Source organism: Lissotriton helveticus, chromosome 7, assembly GCF_964261635.1.
Source record: "Lissotriton helveticus chromosome 7, aLisHel1.1, whole genome shotgun sequence".
In the NCBI taxonomy this organism is placed as follows: domain Eukaryota; kingdom Metazoa; phylum Chordata; class Amphibia; order Caudata; family Salamandridae; genus Lissotriton; species Lissotriton helveticus.
The window spans coordinates 1,576,056,209-1,576,078,307 of NC_136068.1; positions in this window are offsets into that span (position 1 = coordinate 1,576,056,209).

Sequence of the window (22,099 nt, forward strand, 5' to 3'; positions counted from 1 at the left end):
GCAGAAAGGGTTTCAGTTTTCGCAGGGTCATAAGTTGGAAGTTGGCTCCTTTTGTTAAGGCGCTAATGTGTTTCTGCATCCTTAAGTTATTGTCTAGTGTTACCCCTAGAGATTTTGCTGGGTCGACTATGAGTGGTTGTCCATTAAGAGCTGTTAGGTGCTTCATCCAGTCCAGGATAGTGTGAGATTTGTTCGGGGGGGCGATTAAGAGGAATTCCGTTTTGACGGAGTTAAGTTTCAGATGGTTTTCGGCCAGCCACGTTTGGGTTTTTTGTAGAGTGGTGTTGAGCCATTTGATGTCCTCTAGTGAGTGTATCTTTATGTAAATTTGGGTGTCGTCTGCATACATGTGGAAGTGTATCTTGGAGAGGCTGAGAAGATCAGTCAGAGGTTCCATGAACAGGTTGAACAAGGTGGGTGATAGGGAGGAGCCTTGTGGGACTCCTAATGTGACTGGCATGGGGTTGGTCAGGGATTAGTTGACCTTGAATCTTTGGGATCTATTTTGGAGGAAGGAGACGAACCAGTTAAATACATTTCCAGACATTCCCATTCTGTGTTTCAGGAGATCCAGCAGGTTGTCATGTTTGACGGTGTCGAAAGCTGATGATAGGTCGAGTAGAACTAAAAGACAGGCTTCATTTTGGTCTAGGATTTTGAGAGCGTCGTCTAATACATGTGTCATGGCTGATTCGGTGCTGTGACCTGCTCTGAAGCCTGATTGAAATTGGTTCAACAAGTTGAATCGATCAATGTGACTTTTCAGCTGTATGTTAACGCATTTTTCTAGGAGTTTGGCTAACTTGGGGATGTTAGATATCGGACGATAGTTATTTTGGTCTGAAGGGTCCGCAGTGGTTTTCTTTAGGATAGGCGAGACCTGTCCATTTTTCAGGATGTCTGGAATGCAACCTTGAAGGAGGGATGTGTTGATGATCTAGGTCCAGCTGGGTAGTAAGAGGGGAATGAAGTCTTTTAGGTAGTTCACCGGTAGCAGGTCCGTGAAGTGATTGGAGGGCTTCAACATGTTTAGGTAGTTCACCGGTAGCAGGTCCGTGAAGTGATTGGAGGGCTTCAACATGTTTATCGTCTTTAATATGGAGTCCTCATACTACGTGTCGAAGTGGGACCAAGTTGCATTGTTTTTTAGTTTAAATAATGGGAGGTCATTCACTAGGGCACCAGCCAGGGGCAGTGATGGGCTCTTTTTCAAGTCTGAGACGGATATTAGATCCTTGAGTAGATCGGATTTAATGGATTCTGTCTTAGGGGCGAAGAAGGCAGCAAATTCATCACAGTTGGGAAGAGAGGGTGGGCTGGCGTTGAGGACATTAGGTAGGCTTTTAGCTTGGGCTTTGATAAGGTCGAATAGCTTTTTGGGACAGTTCTTGGCTAGGTCTAGTTGAGACCTGAAGAAATCGGTTTTGGATTTTCTGATCTTTCTGAAATAGGGGTTTCTGGAAGTTCTTAGAAGTTTGAGGAGGTCTGTTGAGGGTGTGTCTCTCCAGCGTCGTTCAATTGCTCTGAGTGAGCGTCTGTCATCATTTAGCCTCCCGTCATACCATGGTTTTCAGTCTTTTGAAGATGTTCTTTTCAGTTGTAATGGGGCCATTTTGTCTAGAAGGTTGTTCATGGAATGGAAGTAGTGATTTGCCAGCCATTGTACATCGGTCAGGTCTTCAGTGGGGCGGAGAGGGTTTGAGCTAGCTAAGTCTGTAAGGTCAGATCCGACGTTTCTCAGGTTTCTATTCCAGATCTTAGTTCTAAGGGGTTGTGAGGGGAGTCGTTATAATGGTTTCTAGGATTTGGAACGAAATGATGTGATGGTTAGACCAGTCGCAAGGGAGTATCGAGTCGAGCTGTGTGGAGTCTGCTTTGGAGATAACTAGGTCGAGAGTTGCACCCTTGTCGTGCGTAGGGCTGTTGCATATTTGATTGAGATTGAGATCAGAGAGGAAGGCTTTGAGGCTGTTTACCCCAGGGTCATTCTGGTCGTCCCAGTGAAGGTTGAAATCCCCTAAGAAAATTTGTTTAATATGTTGGATGTCATTAGATGCAAGAATGTCCTTGAAGTGTTCTATGAAAGTGAGGTTATCTCCAGGAGGATGGTAGAAGGAGTGTAGAGAGCATATTTGTTTGTTGTTGTTAGCGATGTTTAAGCATAGGTATTCGCATGATGATATAGCGGGGGCATTGGAGTTGGTCACTGTTAGGCTGATCTGGTGTATGCAGGCTATCCCACCGCCTGGTCTGTCGGTTATGTCTAGTCTGGTGATGTCATAGTTAGGGGGAAGCAGAATCTTCATGATGGGAGTAAAAGTTTCATTTAGCCAAGTTTCTGTCAAGATCATAATGTCAGGTTTGTTCGAGATAAGAAGGTCAGCTGCTATATCAGCTGCATGTCTGGATGCGGACCTACAGTTAAGGAGGATGCAGATTAGACGTGGTTGGGTGATTACTGTGGTGGGTTCGACTGTGATGGGGATTCTAGTGAGGTTATTTTCCACAATGCCTCTGGAATTGAGTCTGGAGGTTCTATGTGTGTTGATTGGAATAGAGTGAATTCAGGAGTCTAATTGAGGGTTAACTGGAAGTCCCATGTTGTGTGGAGGGTCAGGTCGCTCGTAAGGTCGGAGGAGGGCCACTAGATCTAAGTCGGATAGAATGTTTAATCCCCTGATAGGACGGGATATGGCATTAGGGTGTGGGACTGCGCTCCAGCGTGGATATCCATGAACTTGGGCACTTGCAGGAAGACGTTGTAAGCGACTATAGATCTTGGCGTGTGGTAACGGACTATATTCCTGTTTAGTGCCCGTGGACTTGGTTAGTTGTGAGATAAGGTTGTGAAGGGTTTGGATGTCAGATTTGACTTGTTGAAGGGCTGATAGTATCAGGTCAAGTCTGGAGTCCGGCGTGATCGTTTCGATTTTGCAAGTGTGGATGGCGGGAGAGGGCAGTGAAGTAGTTTCTTTAGATACAGCAGTGTCAGGCGCCATGGGGGTAAGAGTAGGGTTGATGGGCCCATGGGAGGAGCTGTAAGTAATGTAGCTGGGGGAGAGTGAGATCTGGAGAGCAGGGTGAGTGGTTTGGAGGGGGTGCGGGGTGTCTATGCAGTGAACCGAGGGGGTGAGAATAGGGCTGTTAAGCTGCCGTGAGGCGCTGGGAGTAGCGGTGGGGGGAGGGGGAGATATAAAGAGCAGGGTGAGTGGTTTGTGTGGAGTCAGTGTTAGGAACCGAGGGGGGAAAGATGGGGCTGTTATGCTGAGGGGAGGTGCTGGGAGTAACTGTGAAGGGGGAGGGAGAAGGAGAAAGTCCAGGGTGAGGAGGGAGGGTAAATAAATTGGCCACTGTATCTATGTAGTAGGCGGACACTCCATTCACCCCTTCAGCCGGATGGTAGGCCCCAGTGCCTGTATGCCAGTATGTCCTGGATCACCTCCAGTCACAGGCCTCACTGCAGGATACAACGGTGACTCAGGGGGCCCTCAGTGCGCACCCCCCATTTGCGCTGCCGCCCCTGCTGTCTGTCTGCGGCTGCGTAGCTGTCTCGGGCCACCCCAAACCCACACGCACGTGGTGGCATTGTTTTGCACCTCTGCACACCACGGGGGCTGCCACATCTTCCACCTGGCCCCCGTCATTCATCGGATAGTCAGGGACAGCCCACACAGTCTCCGCTAGAGCTCCGGTCACCCAAGCTCCGCTCAGGATGTCTCTCAGGTAACTGCCAGAGGCCCCATCAGTATAGAACTCAGCCGTAGCCTCGCGTGGCTCTGGTTCGGCACAGCCTCGCTCCTCCGCCGGCAAGGGCACCAACAAGGTCCCGGGCTCCGGAGCACTCGCCGAGCAGTTCAGCCAATTTACCCCAAACTTAAGCCGGTGACCATCAGGCGCCACTGAACACTTCCCCGGCACCAGGGCGGGAATTGGGCCAGCTGGTAAATCAGGATTAATCAGGAGTGGCGCTCCGGAGAGAAACTACAGAGCGGCCATTCCCGTTGGCGGTTAGCCACGCCCCCCCTGCAGTGTAATTGTTAAAGATTCTTAGGCACTCCACAAGACTGTGTAGAACCTAATTATATTGCTTTATGATCATCTGGCCACTTGCTTCAGATTTTAGATGTTACCTGTCATGACATCTGCTGCTCTGAGAACCAGCTGCAGTAAGCCTCGGAGCACTTGATGAAGGGATTACGCCTTGAAATACCGCAGAGTAATTTAAAGCTGTTTGTGGCCTGTAATGCGCTCTCTTTTTATTAACTGGTTTTGCCTCCATGTCACCGTTTAACATTAATCTCTGCACTAATCTCCCTTCTCCCATTCATCTCGCCGCCCTGCTCTCTCCACTCTCACTTGTATTGCTCCATCTTTCTACATATCATTTCATTATGTCTCTTTGCTTCCCCTTCTCCACCTGCTCCTCATTTACCTCCACTTCTTCCTCTCTCTCTGCGTTTTTCCATCCTCCTCCTATTTTTAGGTCAAGCCAATTTATAAACGCAAACCTTCAAGCACATGTGGTTAAAAAAATTGTCCAGCGCAACTACCACTGTTAAATAAAATGTGACTGGTTGCTCTGTGTTCTTTCTAATGTTTGTAAACTCGCAGCTTGTATGCTGCATGGCTTATCACTTATATGGTCCCAAAGGCGAGACCTGTTGGCTATGCCAATGCTTGTTTCTTTTTAACTTTCAACCATGCTGTAGAGAAGCCAAGCAGCTGCACAACATGGCTTAAAACACATTGAAAAGTCAAATCGCAGAGCTATTTGGCTTTGTCAATGTTTTCTTTGCCAGACTGCTGTGCTGCATGGTTGAAAAGAAAATAAAATGTACCCCCGCTGCTCTCTAAACTGCCATTTCCAAACCAAAGTCTTAAATTTACTCTCTCATATAATAGTTGGGCAGAGCTTCCTAAATGTTAATTTTGTATGACGGCACCAAGACATGAAATGTTTATGAATAGAAAAACAGAGCATTCGACAGCTGTTTCATTTTCTGTTTTGGCAGAAATGCCCAATGTGTTAGGAAAGTGGTGATTTTCGAATCCGAAATCGATGTGTTGTGTCTCCTTCAAATATTGACCAATAAACATATAGAGCAGGAGTGGATGGGAGGGGGAAGAAGGATGTGGCGCTATAGCCAGAGCTGCTGACTTTGGAATTGAAAAACCGGGTTTAAGTCTCTCCATCAGTTCAACATCCTGTGGTTTTAGGCAAATCCCTTAATATGCTGTGTCTAAAAAAGAAAATATTGTGAACGAGTGTAAGATAACTAGGGTGCTCATGTAAAGCACCTCAGTACCATTGGGTTGAATTTACCCAACATAAAAAATTGTGAAAAAAAGACGAAATTGTACCTCATGGCACAAGCAGCAGATAGATTCCAATTAGGTTATTCTGTACTTGGTCTATGTGCTGCACAAATGGAAGTGATGCCTGGGACATAGCAGCCAAATTAGAAGGTAGCAAAGAAGAGTTATAATGAGGCCAACACATGGTAAGTAATAGGCAGGCGAAAACTCCTTATTTAGACGATTTTTATCACACAGAACATCATCTCCATAGTGACATCGCATGTGCGCTGTCTGGAAGCGAGACCTAAAAAATGATTCACATTGCCAATTCTTGTTTTAATTCATGATGTGAGGGAAATAGTTAACCCTTACAAAATATGTGAACTTTTGGATTTACACTTTAAAGCAGTACTTTTTGTAATGTGTTTGGAAAGTTTAACATTTTAAAACATAGCTAACAAGTGGCCAATGCAGGCATTTTAGCTAACAGTGCATTGTATACTAGGGGTTTAAGCCCATTATGAAACTGTTAAAAGCAAATCTACAAGCCCCACAAAACAAAATGCTTTGTTGAAAAAAAAGCGATCAGTTGACTGGGGGTGAGTATTTGATTTGTTCAAACGCTCCGTCCATCATCCCTCTTTTGTATCGCTTTGTTGAAAAAAAAAAACAGATGATGGTTAGACCTGGTATTCTTTACCCCCTAAATTTTTGCCATCAGAACTCCTGTTTGCCGACTTTGGTTTCGCTGGTTTTGGGACTGTGCACACTTTACCACTGCTAACCAGTGCTAAAGTGCTTGCGCTCTCTGCTTAAAACATTGGCAAGATTGGCATATTTCATTTATGTGTGTAAGTCCCTAGTAAAGTGGCACCAACAGGGCCCAGGGTTGATACATTAAATGCTACTAGTGGGCCTGCAGCACTGATTGTGCAACCCACTGATGTAGCACTTTAAACATCTGCAGGAAAGTGCCTCTTTTGACATGGTTAGCCCCCACTTTTTGCCTGATGTATGATGTGATTTCGAATTGAAAGTGCACTGGGGCCTTGCCAATCAGGTTCACAGTACCAGATTTCTTTAGTAAAACTATCCCACGATTGGCACAAATTCAGCAACCCATGTAAGTCTCTCCTAAATGGAGCACAGGGCATTGTACTGAAGAGGGTCCTCTAAGGCTGCAGCATAAATTGTGCCACCCCAAAGACCCCCTCACTAAGACCATTCTCACTGCCATTGCAGGCTGTGCGTCTTGGTGCAGAGAAAACTGAAGAGTCAACATGGCACACAGCCCTGTGTGCCAGGCCCATAGACACTGCATGAGTTATATGTAAGTCACCCCTAATACAGCCCTTATAGCCCTAAGGTAGGGTGCACTATATCCCATGTGCGGACTTATCTGCAAGAGCAGATATGACCCTGCAATATCAAGTCCATTCATCAATATTGTAAGTGCACAGGGAGGCCATAGAGAGTACATGGGCTGGGTACTTGTCATTAAGAGTTTCCTAGCTCCATGATGTCTTCACTGTGCCGTTGGATGTTTGGTTAATGTTAATGTTAATGGGAATTTGTAGAGCGCACTTACACCGGCTTCATGGCGCTAGAGAGGCTTAGTGTGCTGCCAGGATAATCAATGTGTACGCTTGCAGAAACAGCCAGTTCTTGAGTAGGTTTCTAAATGGCAAAATGTCAGTGCTGGACCGGATTTCCAAAGGGAAAGAGTTCCAGAGTTTAGGAGCGATGACCGCAAATCTGCTGCCTCCTTGTCGTACTCGCTTGAAGGTTGGAATGGTGAGCAGTGAGAGATGGGCAGAGCGGAGATTACGTGTCGGGGTGTTTCTGAGTATCAGGTTGTTGATGAATGTGGGGCTATTGCCATGCAAGACTTTAAATACAAGACAGCCAGTTTTAAAAGCACAGCGCTGAGAAATGGGGACCCAATGTAGTTTCTTTAGCACAGGCGTGACTGGTTGCCATCTAGGTTGACGGAGGACCAGCCTTGCTGCCTGGTTTTGAACCAGTTGCAGCCGTTTGAACAGATAGAGAGGCATTCCCAGGTATACCGAGTTGGCATAATCTAAATGTGACAGAACGGTGGCAATTTTAATCTGAATCGGAGCATCATGGGTAAAAAACGGTGTATCTTCCTGATCTTGCACTGCTGGAAGAAACACTTAGAGATCACTGTGCCAACCTGGGACGTCAGTGTAAGTTTGTTATTAAGGGAGACTCCAAGTGTTTTGGCCGAGATAGAGGGGGAAGGTGGAGGGCCCAGTCCTGGAGGCCAGTAGTGTGGGCCCCAGAACTTATGGCTATCCCCGGTCAGAACAAGCTCAGTCTTTCCTGGGTTTAATTTAAGGTGGTTATGGTCCATCCACTGTTGTATGTATAAAATAGTGGACTGAAAATCCACAACAGAGCTGTCAGAGCCGTCTATCTTACAGACCAACTGTAAATCGTCTGCATAGTTGAAGACTGTTACATTTCTTTCCTTAAGGGTTTGAATCAGAGGGGAGATTCAGATATTGAATAGATGAGGGAAAAGTGCCGAGCACTGTGGAACTCCACATGTGATTTTGCGTGGGGGAGCCAGGAAGGGCCCCTGGTGGACCGCTTGAGACCTATCATCCAGGAATGAGGTGAGCCTTGAATGCCAGCCAGTTTGACACGGTCGACCAAAATAGCGTGGTCGACCGTGTCGAAGGCCGCAGATAGATCCAGTAGTACCAGTGCTTGCGGGGAGCCCTTATCAGCACGGTCCCGGAGAGTGTCCAGGTCTGCCAATGACAGTTTCGGTAGAATGAGCCGGCCAGAACCCTGCCTGGAAATTGTAGAAACTATTAGCTACATGGGCCTCCAATATCTTAGTAAGGAACGGGAGCAGGGATATTGGATGGTAATTGGATAGGAGCGTGGGATCAGCTCCTGGTTTCTTTAGCAGAGGTACCACTATGGCTTTCTTAAAAGCCATGGGAACTTGGCCTGATGAAAGAGAATCATTCAGGAGGGTGAGTACAGGGCCGGGAAGGGCTGTGAGACAGTCTTTTAGTATGTGGGGGGGCAGCAGTCAGAAGGGGTGCCCGATTTAACCTTTGTGAGAAGTTTTTGGAAGGTTTCAGTGTTAATACAAGGAAAGTGGCTTATCGTATTGTTGTTTTTGGGCAGGGCAGAGGTCTTGGGAGTGAGAGGATACTTGGGGATGTTGGCCTTGATAGTGGTGATTTTGTCGATGAAGTAGTCATTGAGGGAGTTACACAGTGCCTGAGAAGGTAAGGCCTTCAGTAGGATTCTCTCTGGATTAGAGAGTTCATTAACTATGTTAAATATTTCTTTGGAATTTTTGTTGGAGTTGATAATGCGTGAGGAGAAGTGGCTAGCTTTGGCTGTCAGGATGCATTTCTTATATTCTTGGTCTTTGGTACCAAACATCTCATCTTAATAAATCTTCTCTGATGCTAGTATTGGATTTATTAATAAATGCACACAGTAAACAAACCCTTTAGAGGGTCCCCTGAAAACCTACCAAGCACTGGTGTGGTCTCTGATTATCCATAGCCAGCCTGCCACCCCCAGACATGTTTCTGACCACACGGGGTGAGGGACAGCGCTCTCAGAGCCTGGGAACAAAGCCTGCTCTAGGTGGAGGTGCTCCACCCCTCCTTTAGGCCAAGATGGACTTCCAGGGTGGGAAGCTTCGAGGGCGATGCCACCTTTCAAATGAGAACCAAGCAGCTCCAGACAGTGGATGATGCCAACCCCCCTTTCCTACTCCACATTTGATGGGAGGACAGGTGAGGTAATTAGCTAAATTAGGAGGTGAGTCCCCATTCAGCCAGCACCATCCCTAAGGTGGGGCAGGCGATGTGAACCCTACTTTTCATTTCCTTCCATTTTGGTTTGCGAAAGAAATAGCCAATTAGGGTCAGGGTAGTGCCCATTCCCACAGGAGGTGGTCACTTAGAGGGCGTAGTCATCCTAAACGTAAGTAGCCCATTGGCTCCTACCTGTCTCGTCCTGTAACACCCCTACATGTAGTCTTTAGGTCGCATTCCTATACTCCTAACTTAGATTTGATAGACACAGAGAAGAAAATGACAAAGAAGAGGTGCTGATCTGAAGACTGAATCCCTGCTGCAGAAAATTAGAGCCAAACCCTGCCTGCTGCCTTAAGAACATGACAGTCGTGATGTGCTCTCTCATCCTACAACAGTGAGGCCTCCAAGAACCCCAAAGCTCCTCAGCTTTCTACAAATAATCACCAATGAACTCCTTTGGAGAACAGATTCTACTCCCCTAGAGCCTGCAGGCATGGAACTTGCAAAGTCCGGTTTGTTGACCTGATGCTTCTCGGCGACTCCAATGCAGCATCCAAACCAAAAGTGGTACACCAGCTCTGGAGGATCAGATCTGTCTCCCCACCAAGATTGAAGATACCAGGATCTACTGAAGCCATGCCGCACCAATACCCAGGGACCCCTTTCAGCATTCATCAAGATCAAGCCCAGGAAACATGCACCCATGGAGGGAAGTCGAAACCCCTGAGACCCACTTCGTGAGTGGCCCAGCTTTACATGAATAACCTCTCCAAGCTGCCGGTCCCTGATCACGAGGACATCTTGACACACGCTGGCTGGCTGACCTTTCTGCTCTGCATCAGGCCTGAGCGGCCTTGATAACAGTGATCCAGCTGTGTTCTCGTGGTCCTGAGGCCCTTGTGACCTGCTCCCTCAAGTGGGACCCCTCGGACTTACCTTTAAGTCCCTTTGTGCAGTGTGTTTTCAAGTGGCCTCCTTCTTCGTAGTGCACCAGCTACCAACAACCTCAGCACCCTACTCTTGGCCAAATCGGGGATGCTCCTGACAATCCGCTGGTGGAACATTGGTCCTTGCCTTGCTAATTACTTAAATCACAAAGGTGAACCTTGAGATCCAACTGTGTGATTTTATATGCATTTTTTTATTTTCTCCCATTGATTTAAATGGTGCATAAATGCGCACAAAAGTAATTCATTTTGTGAACTTTGAAAATTGCTATCTTAAAAAGTACTTACTGTAGAACAAAGTTATTTGTTTGAAAAATTATGTTTTTTTTATAAATTGGTCTTGAATTTATTCTTGGGTGTTTGTATTCTTTATTGCCTCTGTGAGTACAACACATGCCCATCACTACCCTCTGATAAGCCTAACTGCTTGCCCACACTACCACAAATAGAGCATTAGTATTATCTATTTTTGACTCTGTATACCAATCTGGGACTCGCTGCACAGTGTACTTCATTTTAGTGCAGTATTAAGAAAGCCAGATTCATACATCATGCCTCAGACCTGCCGTTCCAGCCAGTATATGCAGTTTTAAACTGCTATTTCAACCTGCAAAATAAACCTTTTGCCAGGCACAAACCTTCCTTTTTAATGCATTTAAGTCACCCCTTAGGTAGGCGCTATACAGCCCAAAGGGTAGAGTGAAGTGTATTTAAAAATGTGGACATGTACTTTTGGTGTGTAGTGAATAACTCTTACATTTGTTTTTCTCTACTGTGGGCCTACCTTTCCTCAAAGGTAACATTGGAGTTACCTTATTACATTTTATAAGTATAACTAGCAGCCCGTCCGACGTTGTCCGGGTATGAATTGCTGCCGGCCAGTAGTATATTGTTTTGTAGGATTGTAGGATTTCGTTTTGATAGCATTTCTTATCTGTGACAGGCCTGTGAAACGCTCCGATTCACAGTGCACTGCTGATGCACTTAAGAGTGCGCGTTCAGTAGTGTGTGAACTCGAGTTTCCCTACTTTATGTTTCCTTGCAATATTATATAGCGCTAACTCGACAACATGGCATGAGCACAATTTACATTACAGAAGAACACATTCATTTGTGGTAGGCATGGGGAGACAAAGCGATTTGCCTGGAATCACTGGATGTTGATCTGATGCCGAGATTCGAACGTAGCTCCCCAGCTCTAAAGTTCGCAATTCTAGAACTTGTGGCGGGAGGTGTGTCTAAAAGTGTATGTCTGTGCTGGCCATCAATGAGAGAGACCTGTGCATTTTTCAAATGGGTGGTGAAAAAATATGAGTATGTTGATGGAGATGTGGGCCGCCGTGCCACCAATGTACTTACCGGGGAGGGTAAACACCCCTTATTCCGCAACTTTCTTTCCGCATACCGTCACTCCGCATACTTTCATTACGAAAGTACCATGACTCCGCAATGCCATTATAACGCATGGCATTACATTTTATATGCTTTTCCCACGCATACATTTACAACGAAATTCGTTGGAAATGCATGAATGGTAAAAGCATGTTTTTTTTTAATGTTTGGATAAGGTAAGTATGGGTATAGGGGTATATGTTTTGGGGTACTGCAGTATATGTTTTGGGGTGTTTGGGTATTTTAAGGGTTCAGATATAGTTTTGGGTTATGGGGGACAGGGGTAGTTTTAGGGTTTAGGGATAGGTATGGGTTTTGGGGTACAGGGGTATTTTAAGGGTTCAGGGCTAGGTTTGGGTTTTGGGGTACAGGGGTATTTTTAGGGTTCAGGGCTAGGTTTGGGTTTTGGGGTACAGTGATATTTTTAGGGTTCAGGGCTAGGTTTGGGTTTTGGGGTACAGGGCTATTTTTAGAGTTCAGAGGTAGGTTTGGGTTTTGAGGTACAGGGGTATTTATAGGGTTCAGGGGTAGGTTTTGGTTTTGGGGTACAGGGGTATTTTTAGGGTTTAGGGATAGGTTTGGGTTTTAGGGTACAGGGTATATTTATGGGGTTAAGATGGGTTAGTGTTTAAGGGTGTTGGGGTATTTTAAGGAGTAAGGGTGGGTTATGATTATGGGGTATTTAAAGAGAGCAGGATGGGATTAGCACACAATATGAGACATGGCATGAAGGGCGGAACGTACCACCGCCCCCAGCGTTTGTCACGCCCCCAGCACATGCCCACCAGTACAACGCAGACACGCCCACAAGGGACTACTTTGCTGGCACGGTTCTTTTACCTTTTAAATGTATATGGTGGGCGTCTGCATAGCCTATGTCCTTCTGCTGCAACTGCCCTTTCCAACGCTGTATTGGGTGTTGTGATTGGTGCTGTGGTTCCTGAGATTACCCGCCTCAAAGGTTTGGGCTCTCTCTTTATTATATTAGTATAGATTTCGATATGGGAACAGGTTGCCAGTTCATGTTTGGTGCCTTTGGAAATGTAGTGAAAAAACCTAAGTTATGGTGAAGCCAGATTTTAAATTACAATTTCAAAAATGACACTTTTATAAAGTTGGCATTTTCTCGCCTGAGACCTGAACCATTTGTTGACTTGAGCCTGTCTCTGGGTCTGATGACTGAGTGTGGGTTACAGTTGGGCATTGTGTATTTCTGCTAGAACGCTACACTTAATGAGAAACTTAGGTGTGCCTGGATAGGCCATTACTGGTAGGATGGGAGGGGGAGCTGGACCCATCCCCACTTATACTTTTACACTCGATTAGGTTGTGTCCTGCCTCCACACAAATTGCTGCATGCCCTGTGTATGAAGTCTAAAGCCACTGCAGGGAAGGCAGGGCATCTGTGCACTTCAAATGCCTGCCTCTAGAAGCTTCTTCCACTTCAAAAGCACAACTGGGCATATATATTCAACCTCAGACACCACTGCTTTAGTACACTGTGAATGCTCTACGAAGAAGAAGGACTGATGTGCTACTGAAAGGCATGTCACTCTGCTGAACTTCTGCTCTGAAGGACTGCTGCTCTGCTGTGCTGACTTTCTGCCCTCTTGCCTGGGTGAGAAGGACTGCTCCTGCATCTCTTAAACCCAGAACCTAGAGTTACTCCAAGGGATAGTTGACTGGCCTCCTGATCTGAAGCCTCAGAGACACAGCAGGCTTCCAACAATCGTGCATCTGCACCTGGACTCTGCCATCTGTGAGTCTACCATGGGACCCGAATCCTGCACCCTTGCCAGTGGACCTAAGGTGTTCTGCCAGCTTCTGTGGATCCAGCAGAACTGACACATCTCATCTGCTGTGCAATGCAAACCCAAGGAGAACTGACACATTACTGCTGCTGTATTGAGCAAACCCAAGCAGAACTGACACATTACTAGTGCTGCAGCATGGATTGAACCCACTACAAAGATCCCCTTCGCCGCCGCACTGTGATTCATACTTGATGCAGGATCTTGCATCCCTCATTGACAGCAGTCTTGACAATGATACCAGACTCCGCATTGCTGCCTCCGCGCTCTTCAGAACCGATACATTGCCCGACTGTGCGTCTCATCTTCTAAGCTGGACTTTTCACCACGACTCCTCGACGATGGCATAGGCCCTTGCATCGCAGCCTTGCTGTATATCAGTGGTACACAAATGAATGGTTCTTCAGGACGGGGGACAGGTGAAGAAGGGGGGGGGCACCAGACATCAGCAGGGATTCTTTGTGCTGGAAAATTACAGTTGTGGGCCTGTACGGCTCGAAATAATGCGTAGATTGTACAACATAGGATCAGAGTATTCTATGGTGGACTGAATTATGCAGTCAGGATTGCACTAGGTTCATTAGTAACCTGTAGCCCTCGGGGAAGCGTCGAAGAACCAGACAGCTAACCGTACAGGCCCACAACTGTAATTTTCCAGCACGAAGTATCCCTGCTGATGCTGGTGCCCCCCCCTTCTTCACCTGTCCCCCCCGTCCTGAAGAAGACCTCAGCTCCTAGACGCTCAGTTGGCTGGTTCCCACAGGGGTCGAAACGTCGACTTTTTCCCTTTTCTTCCACACCAAACATGGTTGACAGTGACTCTATAACTGCTTCCTTTGTTTATGTTGTTGCATTAATTGTATATGCCAGAAATCTGGCAGGATAATTCAGTTATGGATATATATATATATATATATATATATATATATATATATATATATATATATATATATATATATATATGCACTACCTTCCCCTTGCACATCACCTGCACCGAACCCAACTTTAGCACTTTTCACTTAATTTGCACCTGCTTTTACAAAATGTAGATGTTGACATACATTCTGTCATCTGAATTGTTGCTCCTTTGACAACCCCTGTTTAATTGATTAAATCACAGTCATTCATCGCATTTATTATCGGGTGTTGTCATAATTCTATGTGCATTTTCCACATGTGTGTTCTCTGACATTTTGCGAATCATTTCCACTGTGACCATTCTTTTGTGTATCACTATTTACCCGAGTCCAGTGGTCTATCGGGTTACCCCATTCATATATAACTCTTTTTGCTGTATGTCAGAACTGACGCATCATCTCAGCTGCCCAGCACATCTTTGACACGAATCCTCGCAATGCTCCCCTAACCAAGATTTTAGGTACTTTGTTCAGTCAGCCTTACTGGGTCCCCTGAGCCAGCCTGGTTCCATTACAGTCTACCTTAACTTGTGGCTTTGTCCCTGCCAAGCGCAACCAGATATCTACATTTGGACCTTTTTGATTTTTGGCACTATTTTAACTAAAACTATAAACTTGAATATCTTCAGTTCTACTGATTAGATTTTTGCCATTTTGGTCCTGTTTTACTAATTGAAGAAAGTTATTTTTTTTCTAACTGGGTGTGGGATCTTTTTTGTGTGGTATTTTTACTTTATTTCTGTTTTAAGTGTTGCGCAAATACTTTACACATTGCCTCTAAGATGAGTCTGACTGCCCTGCTGTGCCAAGCTTTGAGAGAGGTGTGCAATTGTGCACAGGTTAATTTAGGATTGGGTTATGCCTTACCTTGGCAAGGATTGTGGTGGTTTCTTGACCAGTCTTGTATAATTAACAGGAGTGTAACCCATAGACCAATTCAGGACTGGGTAGGTAAGATGCAACAAGAACACAGTGTCCTGAAAGGTGGGAGTCGGTAGACAATTATAAATAGCATGCACATAGCATTACTTGGGCAGAAAAGAAGGAGAATACTCGTTTTTTAAGTCAAAAGATAGTTATTCATCTTTATATAGTTACATTAGTTCCAAGGTCGGACGTATAGAGTTAGAAACAGCACTGCATAAATTGAGTTATTGACAACCACATGGAACTTGGTGCAAAAAACGAGTACAAAAGTGCAAGTGGCGACGCACGTGAAAAGTGAACAGCGTTAGTGGCGCACTGTGCATAAAGTGCGAACTATTTACAGTGAGTGGCTTAACGGCGCATGTGACATTGTGATATCACAGCAGGCACAATTAATTTTATTTGAATGTAGAGCCACAAGGAAGAAGTGCGCTTATTGATCAGGCTGTTAGGTCGACGGCGTTTCGATCCGGATTAATTCGGATCAACATCAGGACTGGTTGTCTGGATGGAGGAGTGCTGTAAGGAAATGGAGGAGATTTAGGGAGGGAGCCCAGGGTGCAAGAAGGGAGAGCAAGTAAGAGGAGTACTCGAAGTACCTGAGAGGATCCAGTTTGAGTAGAATCCTGTTGAGCAACAGTCTTGGGAGAAGTTAGGGTGACTTTTGGAGCCCCAGAATGGGTCGTCTGTGGGCTGCAGGAACTCTATACGTCCGACCTTGGAACTAATGTAACTATATAAAGATGAATAACTATCTTTTGACTTAAAAAACGAGTATTCTCCTTCTTTTCTGCCCAAGTAATGCTATGTGCATGCTATTTATAATTGTCTACCGACTCCCACCTTTCAGGACACTGTGTTCTTGTTGCAGGTTTCTTGACCAGGGCTCACATCCAAGTCAACACCATTTCTCAAAATGAAGGTATCATATGTGTAGCAACAAAGGGCAGAGTTGTGAAATGCAACAAAAAATGTCATTCTGGCTTTCTGCGTTTTGACTGGCAGTGGTTAAACAGCCCAGTGGGTTAGAGGGCAAAGATCACTTTTCAGATGCAAATGCCATAATCTCCCTGCTAATGGGTTAATGTTAACCCTCCTTAGAAAACCTGCAAACGCATATATACCAGCATTTTGGAACTAGGAAAGAAAGACTTTGAAAATAAAATCAGAGGACTTCATTTTCCCCAATGGCATACATTTACACAGTTTTAGGTGGAAGACATTCAAAAGAAATCCTTTTTTGGCTTAACAAACCGGGAGTCTCCCGCCTGAATCGGGTCCATTAGCATGTATGCAAAAGGTGCTATTTACTGCAAGAACGTGAGCAGCAGCAGCTAGAAAGGAAAAATAATGCCCTGTCGCTGCTATTCCAGAACAATTCCTCTGCCTCGAACTTGATGGGATTTTAATGGTGCGCTTACAACACTACTATGAAGTGCAAGGTGCTGCTCCGTGAAGGCCACCACTGTTGGATCGGCATCAGTTGTATAGGCGCGTAAGGCCCTCCACCCAAAACTGTCCCCCCAGATTTCAGTTTTGTTGGCAGATCATTCTGTACTCAGACTCCTCCCTTTATCTCTCTTCTCAAAAGACTCTTCTGAAGAGTACATTTTTACTCTGCCCTTCAGCTGACAATTAAACTGCGGGACCCCCTCTTGGTTATATTTAAACTCTGTCAGCTTTCAATTCTTTAGCCCCAGAGGTCGAGGTAGGTGGAATCGGCGGGGCCGAAGTGCCCATACTTTTTTAATTTACGAAAAAACGATCTCATACTTTTTGTGAAGAGACAACAATCCCGGGACAGTTAATTTCGATAAGTTAAATACTTCCTCTGAAGTTTCATTCAGGGAGTCTCCTGAGCTGTGAAACTGAAGACAGGCAGACAGCTAAACAAGAAACAAGCCTCCTTGCCAGGGTGCCTGCTGCCTGAAAGTAATGCAAATGTGTGCAACTGGTTAAGCTGCAAATGTAAAGGATACTTGGAAGCCAGTACTGGCTTTAACTGATGGAATCATTTAAAGCTTTGTGATGACAAAGATTTACTCTGTTTGAGTGGTAGTGCAAGGGAGTTACCAGCTGAGCTGTGAAGGGCTTAATTTTAAGGGACAGTTACATAAAACAATTTGCATTATGTACAGTCTGGGTATTACGAAAATCTATATTTTGGGATCACCATTTTAACAAACATTTTTGCACATTTTACAGCAGTCTGTCTTATACTATACGCATTGCAAGTTTGAAATAATGACTTACATATTCACAGTGCTTTCTGTCACAGAATGGGACACAACATCGTAGCACTAAAAATACAAAAGCCACTATTCCCACTGCTGCTTCCAAGATTTAATCCTGTGGCTCTTTGCGTATACAGTATACACAGACATTTGCAGTCCATTAAAGAACAGAGGTTTCATAATGTACTATAATGCATCTCCCACTGAATAACCTAATTGTTTTAATGTATTTCTCATTTAAGCTGCTCATTCTTTTATATGTAGCTACCTGAAGGTATAAGACCCAAAAACCTTACAGAATATTTTTTGTGGCACAACTTTGACCCCTCCCCGACCCACGCTCACTGACACCACCCTCATTGCTCGCCGTGTCACAGTTCCCATCCTTTTTTAATGAACTTCGATCGCTGTTTAGCCCCCTCTTCTGACACCCCCATCGGGAGGCCTGTAAGAACACTCTTGAACATCAACAAAATTAAACATTTTGGGTAACGGCTGCTGCACTTCCTGAGGGTGAGGAGACGGCGGGTTCTGCCGCCGGAGCACTCTGTTCTCTTTGGTTCAATCCGCGCGCGCACGGGGGACAAACAGTCCGCAGCGCGAGCGGCTGGGGGAGGCGGGCACAAGGGCTGTAATTGGGCTGCTTCTCAGATGGTCTTCTAGCCTAATGAGGCCTCTCTAACAGGAGAGCTCTTGGCTCAATTAGAGAGCCCTCGCCGATACGTAAAGCGAAGGCATAAACAGCGATCAGGGAGATAATTAGCTGTACAATGGGAACCGGAGGCCGCGGCTCAGAGTGTGGGTCACCGCGTGGCATCGTCCATGCTGCACGCTGAGTGCCGGCGCGTTACGTGCTTGTTTTCGCCGACTTACGTCTGACGAAGGGTCGCACACGTGTTAAGAGAGGGAGCAGAAGGCTCGGAAGAAATTGCCGCAGGTCATGGGCTTTGCCAGCTCAAGTTTGAAGCCCACTTTGGGGCCCACGTTCTGCACGACTCCAAAAAGAATGTTATGCACGCCGAAGCTTATAACAACAGGCAGATCAAGGAAGTTGACTCATCACAATGCCAGCGGCTCTGGAAGTGCCATTCATCTGTTCTTGATCACATCACGGGGTTAACCCTTGCCGTAGTTTAGTAGCTATCACTCTACAACGAAACCTATTATACTGCTTATAGACCATGGACATAGCTGCCCAGTTTGTAAATTGCTTCTGTGTTACATTTCTATGGTTTAAGTGTGTATATGAGTGACATTCTACTTCCAAATGTGTGACAATTTGAGTGGCACTTTCTCGTAATTAAATGAAAGCAATGACCAGTATTTGGGTGTTTCTCTGTTACTTTTCCCTCACTGTATCCAACAGACTACAACAAATACCATATTTCTACGTTACATAACATTCCTTGGTGCCATGATCGAACACTGAGAGCCCAGTCCCACCCTCTGCCAAAACCACCTGATGACACTAGCAGCCTTTGGTCTCACCACCACTGACAGGGCTAGCCAAATGCTGCAGGAGAGCTCTTATCACTGCTGTCCCCATCACAATAAGAACCAGAGAAGCTCTTGCCACCCGTGCAGATTTTAAGGCCACAGGCAGGGGCCACCTTAACAGTTATCAGGAGCAAGACCAAGGTCAACCACTCACTACCTCAGTCTACCAAAAATTGCTGCTGCTTCCTGCCCGCTCTAGACCGCTTCATCTGCTGCCCCAGTTCTTAAATATTTGGGAGTCAGAGCTTCGTCTGCTCTCTTGTTTGGAGGCCTGAGGATGGGTTGGCAGGGCTTGCTGCTGGCATTGTTGGACAGGGCTTGCTGCTGGCATTGTTGGACCTGTCAAGCCTGGTTTTAAACCCTGTTTTGCACACCGAACACAGGGGTATATTTGTAAGCACCTATTGCCGCCGGAGCGGCACTTTTTTGACGCTCCAGTGGCGTAGCGTCATTTTCAATATTTAGGAGGTGGCACTAAGCCACTTAGTGTGGCTTAACGCCACCTTGTAAATATACTCCTTTTCGCAAAGGGGCGGGCAATGGGTGTTGCTGTGAGCATTCCACCGCAACACCCATTGCCTTTTCATGCTGCCCCAGATTTACAAGGAGGTGTAAATCTATGGCGGTGCCAAAAACTAATGCCCCCTGCAAGAGGAGGGGTTAGAATGGCGAAACGAGGAGAAATGCATTGATTTCTCCTCGTTTTTCTGCAGCACACTTAGAAAGAGCAAAAAGCTATCAATGATTGTTTATGTGCAAGAAGGTGTCCCTTCCTCCACATAAACAATCATTAAATAATGCTGTTTTTGCTACTTCTATGTGTGCTGCATAATGCAGTACACATATAAGTAACAAATAGCTATAATGGATTTTTTATGTACTGGAAGGGACACCTTCCAGATAAACAACCATTGCCGGTGACACAGGCACCCTTGCACTGTTGTGCAAGGATGCCTGCGTTGGCGTTAGGCAGCTCATTTTAGCACCAGCACCAAGGAAAACACAAGGGTGCGCTGTATTTTGCTAAATACGACGCATCCCTGTTTTGAAAATGTCAGAGTGCGGCGCTGCCAGATTTGGCTCAGTTCCGCACTCCGACATTTTCTAATAAATATGCCCAACAGTGTTTTCTCCAGCCCCTACAACAAACACATATTACCTGAGCTCATCCAGGGGGCTGGAGACGGGACCCTGCAAGTGTGTCTCTGGTACGTGCAGTGAATCCGAGGGTTGAATAGGTGGGGGGCCTGCCCTGTCAGCAAGAACCCTTAACCCTTTAAGTGCTCATGACGGAATGGTTCCGTCATGAGCACAAGTGATGCTGTGCTCATGATTTAACCATCCGTCAGGAGCACATGCTCAGAGAATCCCTCTGCTGCAGGCAGCAGATGGATTTCCCTTTTTTTTGCCTGGGGAGGAGCTCCCCCAACCTCCCCAGGCCTATTTTTAGTTTTCGCTGCAATGACGATCGCGCGCATGGGGAGCGATCGTCATTGAAACAAAAACGAAATTGAAACTTAGTTTCAGTGTTTCAGTGCTCGTGGGGCTATCTCAGCCCCGAGCATCAAAAAGCTTGAGAGAGGTATCGTTGGATAGTGGACAATCTCCCCTTTCCAATGGTACCCTTCCCTAGTGGATCCCTCCTTGGGGATCACCCCAGGAGGGCGATCCCCAAGCAGGTATCCACCCACTAGCACCAGGGAGGGGGGAGCGGCCCTTTGGGCAAGGGCCAAACTTCCCCATTTTCTTGGGCCAAAATCAGTCTTTCTGCCCTCCCTGGGGGGCAGATGGGGCAGTAGCCTCCAATCTGCCCCCCGGGGGGCAGGTAGCCCATTAGAGGCCAGGGACTTATTTTACTGCAGGGGTAGGGGTGGGGCTGCCCATATTGGGCACACCCCTGCACAGTTAGAATTTTCTGCCCCCCTGGGGGGCAGATGGGGGCAGCAACCCCCAATCTGACCCCCCGGGGGGCAGAAATCTCACTAGAAACCAGGGATTTTTTTTATTAACGTTGGGATGGGGGCTGCCCGAAAAAGGGCATGGCAGTGCCCCCACCCCCCAGAGAAATGTAATTCTTTTTGTCCCTCCAGGGGGCAGTAGCCCCCAATCTGCCCCCCCCCCCCGGGAGCAGTAAGCCCACTAGAAACCAGGGATTTTTTTGGGGACAAATTTGAATTAGGGTGGTGGCTCCCAAAACGGGCATGCCCATGCCCCCACCCCCTACCCTGCAAAAATTACAGCCTTTCTGACACCCCTGAGGGGCATATGGGGCAGTAGCCCCCAATCTGCCCCCTGGAGGGGCAAAAAGCTCACTAGACGCCAGGGATTTTTTCAGGCAAATTTTAATTAGGGTAGGGGCATTGGCATGCCCGTTTTGGGCAGCCACACCCTAATTAAAATTTTCCCCAAAAAATCCCTGGCGTCTAGTAGGCTTTCTGCCTCCTCTGGGTGGCAGATGGAGCATGAGCCCCCAATCTGCACACACGGGGGGCCAAAAAGCACACCAGTCGCCAGGGATTTTTTTAGGGGAAAATTTGAATTAGGGTGGGGGCTGCCCAAAATGGGCATGCCCATGCCCCCACCCCCTCCCCGCAAAAATGACAGCCTTCAATCTGCCCCCACCCGGGGGGTGGGGGGGAAAGCCCACTAGATGCCAGGGATTTTTGGGGAAAAATGTTAATTAGGGTGGGGGCATTGGCATGCCCGTTTTGGGCAGCCCCACCCTAATTAAAATATTCTCAAAAAAATCCCTGGCGTTTAGTAGGCTTTCTGCCTCCTCTGGGTGGCAGATGGGGCATTAGCCCCCAATCTACACACACGGGGGGCCAAAAAGCACACCAGTGGCCAGGGAGTGTTTGGGGGGCAAATTTGAATTAGGGTGGTGGCTGCCCCCACTCCCTCCCCGCAAAAATGACAGCCTTCAATCTGCCCCCAGCCGGGGGGGAATAAGCCCACTTAGAGCCGGGGATTTTTTGGGGAAAATTTTAACTAGGGTGGGGGCATTGGCATGCCCGTTTTGGGCAGCCCCTACCCTAATTCAAATTTGCCCAAAAAAATCCTTGGCATCTAGTGGACTTTCTCCCATCCCTGAGGGGCAGATGGGGGCATTAGCCCCCAATCTTCCCTGCCAGGTAGGGGCAAAAAGCCCACTAGACGCCAGGCAAATTTTAATTAGGGTAGGGGCATTGGCCTGCCTGTTTTGGGCAGCCCCACCCTAATTAAAAATTTCCCCCAAAAATCCCTGGTGTCTAGTAGGCT